This window comes from Callospermophilus lateralis, chromosome 2 (genome assembly GCF_048772815.1).
Source record: "Callospermophilus lateralis isolate mCalLat2 chromosome 2, mCalLat2.hap1, whole genome shotgun sequence".
NCBI lineage: Eukaryota > Metazoa > Chordata > Mammalia > Rodentia > Sciuridae > Callospermophilus > Callospermophilus lateralis.
The window spans coordinates 103,500,925-103,507,261 of NC_135306.1; the positions used below are offsets into that span (position 1 = coordinate 103,500,925).

The 6,337-nt window shown below is 35.6% G+C and overlaps 1 pseudogene; it reads right to left on the minus strand.

Annotated features, from left to right (window-relative positions):
• Positions 1-4,627: 4,627 nt before the first annotated feature.
• Positions 4,628-5,507, minus strand: LOC143386896 (olfactory receptor 8G1-like; annotated as a pseudogene).
• Positions 5,508-6,337: the final 830 nt, after the last annotated feature.

A 6,337-nucleotide genomic window follows, 5' to 3' on the forward strand; every position in this document is an offset into this window, starting at 1 on the left:
TTACAATCTCATTTTTACAAAACAACTGAATGTAAGTAAAACACATTTAAGAAATCAATTATAAGCATCACATTATCCATTTATTAATGTTCATTAATTTACCAGCCTAAATTGGATATTTCTTAAAACTATATCACCATTTTTGTTAGGAAATCATTTAGCATACCTGAAAGAAAGCAGAATGAAGACACCAAATTTGAAAGGGGTAGGCAGACAAAGATTTTAAACAAAATTGAGGGTGGCAGAAAAATCCAGAATTTTAAAAAAACAAAATCCTTAAATAGCCAAGCTATCTAAATCTCCAGAAAGTTGGGCAGGGAAAAATGCACCTAAATACATAAAATAGCCAATTTGCATAACTATCATTGCCCTGAATCATCATCAAAAGAACATTTATTTATTTTCAATATCTTCAAATTAGAAAGTTAGGGGAACATGAATTGCAATATTTAAATTTCCTATTAAAGTAATTTAGTAATTGAATCACTTTGAAAATGACTAAAAATAAAGTATTTTTTTATATGTGAGATTTCACTGAAAATAAGATGTTATTTCATCAAAAGAAAGTGAAAATAATTGGTTACTATTTGCATGGGTCTATGCTTTCCTTCAGCACAGGTGACCATATGTTATGTGGTCTCCTATAAGAAGGTACTGTTTTGATTTTCCACCAGATTTTACCCATGTTTGGTGACCTACAATTCTACTGCTTTTAAAGCTTTGTAAAACAACAATACTGCAAGTAAAGTGCTTGCTATTCACCTTGAGAAACATAAATGCATTTCCAAGAAAAATATCTGGTTGTTTGTACATCAGCAATTCATGAATGTGAGAGTACATGCAGTTTATTCGGATCTTACAAGTTACCCACAGAATTGTCAGTATGTAAATGAAATTATATATATATACATATATAATTATATGTGAGCCTCATTAGAATAAAAATGAAATTTAGAGTTTCACTTTTTAAATTTAACATAGATGAACAAATTTGTGGATGAACATAGATGATTATGACTTAACATACATGAACAATCCTTCTTATAAATTCCTACTTTTAAAATATGCAATTATGTAAAGTAGGTATTGATTTGTTATTTTTTCCCAGTGGAAAGATTGTATTTAGTAAAAATTTGCCTATACCAACCTCCTGAGTGCTCTAAAATATAGAGTACAGTTGTCAAAGAAATCCCAGGGTTCTCATTTTGTGGAAGTATTTTTTTTTCAAGGGATACAATTAAATTATATTCACTAGATATCAGAATCTCAAATGCCATTGCAGTTGTCCCTTTGGACTCTGATAAAGCTGGCAATTTAGCCAAGAGAATAGAGTTCATAAATTTAATCTTCTGTGTAGTGAATGAGGACCACCTTTTCAAGGGATTCAAGTACAATGGAAAGGAGATCTTTTAATATTTATTAATTTATGTCAGACAAATGTTACAAAACATCTGTATGAATTTCATCTGAATGAAATATTTGTTCATTTCACATCCTATCCCCTATGACTGAACGATGACATAGGCTTCTTGTTTGGAAATCAGATGAAAGCAGGACTGTACTCCCTGGTGTAGGGTCTGTGTAACAGGACAGGTCATTTACCCCTGAGTCTATTTCCTCATCAATAAGAAGAGTATTTTGAGGACAAAGTCTGTATCAACATCTGCAAGTTTTAAACCACTGTGTGACTCTGAGTAATTATTTTATTTGTTTTTTTATTAATTTATAAAATAGTTTCTGAATTTGCTCTTTGATTGACTTGAGTTCTTCCCAAAGGAGCAAATAGCCTCAACCAGAGATATAAATGGGAAAGCAGGTGAGAGCATGTTCTGCTCAAGATCAGGAGGAGAAGTAAGTTGGTTCCTGGCTGTCATGGAACAGACTGCATTCAAAAGTGCCGCAGTCTCTGGCTGGGCACAAATCACGAGCCACCACACAGCTTGTGGATTCAAACAACAATTCTTTATTCCCGATCACACACCGGCCGTCTACAAACACGTTCTGGGGAAATCCACGTTCTCTGCCCAAATCCACCACTCCACTGGGCTTCTGTCTCCCAAAATATACTGTCTGACCCTAAGAACTCAAGAGGAACTCAGGCAGCAGGATACGCCCTATTCTAAACGGGGAACACCCTAATCTCCTATTATGCTAAACCGGGAACACCCTAAACACTGATCCGCCCTGGTCCTTGAACAAGGTCACCTTACATGCAATGTCGCTGCAAAATGTCCTGTTTCCATGAGTCCTTCCACTAAAGAAACATGGGGGTGCGCTGGCAAGGAAATTGTCATACCTACTTGGCTGATGGCTCCCAGCATCTCCCCCCTTCTGATTAATTAAACAACAAGTAATGTGGCTTAAGGATCGTGCCTGGTAGGTTGTCCAATTCAACATATGGTTCTTACCAGTCATCGGAAAACTGACCTTTAGGCGTCAGTCTCCTGTCTTAGATTGATACCACTGCAACTGGATCATACCCGTCACTGACTACCGGTCCAGCATACAGCCATACTTGTGGATAGATCTATGCACCAGTGGGGGGGTGAGGTTCTTTGCCTCACCTCTGTTGGCCCCCAAATTTGGCTTTGGTGCCAATGGGGGAGTGAGGTTAATGTGGCTTAAGGACCGTGTCTGGTAGGTTGTCCAATTCAACATATTACCTACTTGGCTGATGGCTCCCAGCACAAAAGGAAATGCAAAAACCAAGAATCAAAGAGATCAAGAGATCCCTGAGATCTCTACTGTGACAATGGAAAATTTATAATGTTTTTTTGAGCATTTTGCAGACCATGAAAAGCATGACATTCTGATTTAGATTTAAAAAGTAGCTGTTTCTCCCGTCAGGGACATCTATGGCAGTAAGCTGCTCTGAAAAGCACTGAGAGCAACAGGAGAATGTGTCAAATGAATGCTGTCAGCTTGTCCAGGCTTGTGGATCTTCCACATCTAAAATAATCCCAACAGTGTCTTGAACATTATAGTGATGGTTAGGAGCCCACTCACAACTCAAGTTGATCATTGAGCATGACAGTTGTAACTGTGCCTTTGATAGGACATGATTTAAATAGGAAAAGCCATTTACAAAGAAAGAACTTGCAGATAGCCTAATGTAACCAATTTTTAAGGCAGCAAGACATTAGAACCCTGGGCTCTGTAAGATTTGCTTCATTCATTTGTGGTTCTGAAAGGAATACTGACACTGAAGTTCAGATAATGGGAAAATAAATTATCCAGGGTACATATGGACAGAAAATAAAAACACAAGCATATGTTAAATTTTATAATAGGTGGTCTTTTTTGTAATGTATGTTTTGGAGTCATATAAAATAAGTGAATACAATCTCAAAATTATAAATCAAAACAAAAGCATAGTGTTATGAGTTTCAAAGCCATTCTGTAGCCAAAATAGCAAGAATTGAATCATGACTTTATTACTTACCAGTCATGTGACTTTAGGAAATTGTATTATATATGACTTATTATCCTCAACTATAAAGCTTGTCAGATAAGATTTACTTTTGAGAATAAAATGATTCACTAAAAGTTGAAAAAATTAAATGATCAGTGAATATGAAGTAAATGCATTATCTTGAAGAACCAATTATTAATTACAGAATTTAAATACACAACTTAAACACCATATAGGAGTTGTACAACCTGCTGAGAAATTGATGTTCACTTACATTAAGATTTTTGCTATCAGAAACTGGAATCCTGTATTATTTGCAAGTGTTGCAATGGGGATTAGAAACATACAATTAATTCTCAATGGATTTCAAAATCTCCCAAGATTTGGCTCCACATGCAATAACAAAATTAATCAAAAAATAAATTAGAGATTCACATGATCTCAAAAACATTTCCTCCCAAGAGGGATTGATTTCTGTTAGTAGAAATCAATGATAAAATAGATTTTGTTCTTCTGTAACACTTTAGAATTTACAAAATGTTTTGCCAAGCATTATCCTTCCTAACAATTTCTTCTTTTTTGTCTGAATCTCCATTCTAGTTGATCTCAGATAGCTCCAAGAGATTTGTATTCTGATGAAAGTTCCCAAGTTTTTCCTATTTCAGACACTACCTTAGAAAGACATGTAGGGCATATGGAAGAAAAGGGAGCCCCCAATAAATTATATTATGGTCTGGGTATGCAGAATTATTGTCATCCACATTGGGTTTTTGGAAATTAGACAGACAAATGTGGAATATGGCAGTAAAGGGGAACTTCAAAGCTAGAAATTATGTCTGCAATATTTATAACTTTGTGCAGTTTATATAGATGGAAGAAAATAGGGTAGCAATCACCTTTGGAAGATGGTATTTTCATTTAGAGTTGAGAACAGAGTTTTTGTCGATTGTATAGAAGAGTTGTTAGGTGATGGAGTGAGCGCAATTGGTTAAAAGGATATTTACCATCATTAGCATTTCTTTCTAACTTTGACTCTGTGATACACATAAGATAAAATCATGCTCAGAAAATGCCACTAAAAGACCATAATAACAATAAAAATTCCTATCACAAGAGAAAAAAATATTTACAAATGAACTAAATTTCATAACATCAATTCACAACATGTGATAGTCAATGACCTAGATTAATAAATCATGCATTCATTACTTCTGTTCATAGGAACTTTTTTCTGTGTAGCATTTTCTTCAGGGCAACATTGACATCTTTATTCCTCAAGCTGTAGTACACAGGGTTCAGCATGGGTACAAGAATAGTATAAAACACAGAAGACATTTTGCTTTGGTCCATGAAGCTTGCTCATGATGGCTGTAGGTACATAGATAGCAAAGAACCAAAGGACACAGCAACAGCTGAGATGTGGGAGTTGCATGTGCTGAAGGCTTTGGCTCTGCCCTCAGTCGAGTGAATGTGCAGTATGCTGGAAATGATGAAGATGTAGATTGGAACAAAGATGTTAAATGTACCAAAAAATAGAATCAGCCTTTCATTGGCATAGTTACTTGAGCAAGAAAGCTTCAGGAGGGGAAAAGAAACACAGAAATAATGGTTGATCAGATCAAATTTGCAGAATTGGACTGTAATCATGCAGCCTGTATGAGCTAATGAACAAACCACTCCTATATTACATACCCCTAAAATCAGGGAAAGGCAGGTCTGAGAGGACATGATGACATGGTAAAGCAGTGGGCTATAGATGGCCACATAGCGGTCATATTCAAAAGGAGGAAGAAGTAGAGCTGAGTCCTGCATTTAGGATAAGAGATGATGTTTCTCTCTGTTACAAAGTTTACCAGCATTTTGGGGGTGAATAGTGAAATGGCAGGTCAATCAAAGACAGATTGCTGAGGAGAAAGTGCCTGGGAGTATGCAGGTGAGAGCTGAGCCCAATCCGTGTGACCATACTAAGGTTCCCCACCACTGTGAGCACATAGATTCCCAGGAAGAGGAGGAAGAGGGGCAGCTGGAGCTCTGGATGCACTGAGAGTTCAGCCACAATGAACTCAGTCACTGTGGAATGATTTCCTGCTGCCATGTCTTTTGTTCTGCTTCTGAATTATTTTTAGAATTATCTTATACTTCCTTTAATATTTTACACCATTTTATAAACATTGATTTGTTTTGAAGTTTTTCTTATTTTGAATATTTCAATGATGAAGCCCATATTCCTACATTGAGATTTGCAAACCTACGTTCTTATAGAAGCCAATGTCAATGAGAATATCTCTCTGAGTGAAAACTTGGAGAGGGAAGGACCTGCCCAAGGCTTTTAATAACCTAAAACTTGTTTCTTCCAGTGGTGAGCAAAGTTCTTACTCTCACCAGCTATTTTAATTTGTAAAATAATTCTTAGGAAATCTGCATTTCCATCAAATTTTTAGGTTTATCAAATATTATTAAAAGTAAACAACATCTGTAACAAATACTGTGTTATCTGCTAAGTGCATCGCCTCACATTTAGCCAGTTTGTGTTCTCAGGACAAACATGTGAGGGAAATAGAATCAATAGTGGTTAATGCCCAGGTCTTAAAGTTAAAGTGCTTGGGTCATAGACCCAATCCTTCACTCATTGATACCTTTTGAGAAGGTAATATATGTATTTTGGTCTTAATTTTACAACTATATAGAGAAAAAATGTGATACCTACTTCATAATTAAATAGTCAGAGACTGTTATCAGATAATGAACAAAATCATGATTGTGTTATTACCATAAACATTTTGAAAACAAATTATAGTTGCTCATTTAAATCAGTCACTCATTAAAAACAGACATCTTCATAGCTCCATTTTCCATTCTACTTCTTTATCTTTTATGAATTAGAATATACTTCAAAGCAGAGACTGGGAACACATGCAGTTTTAA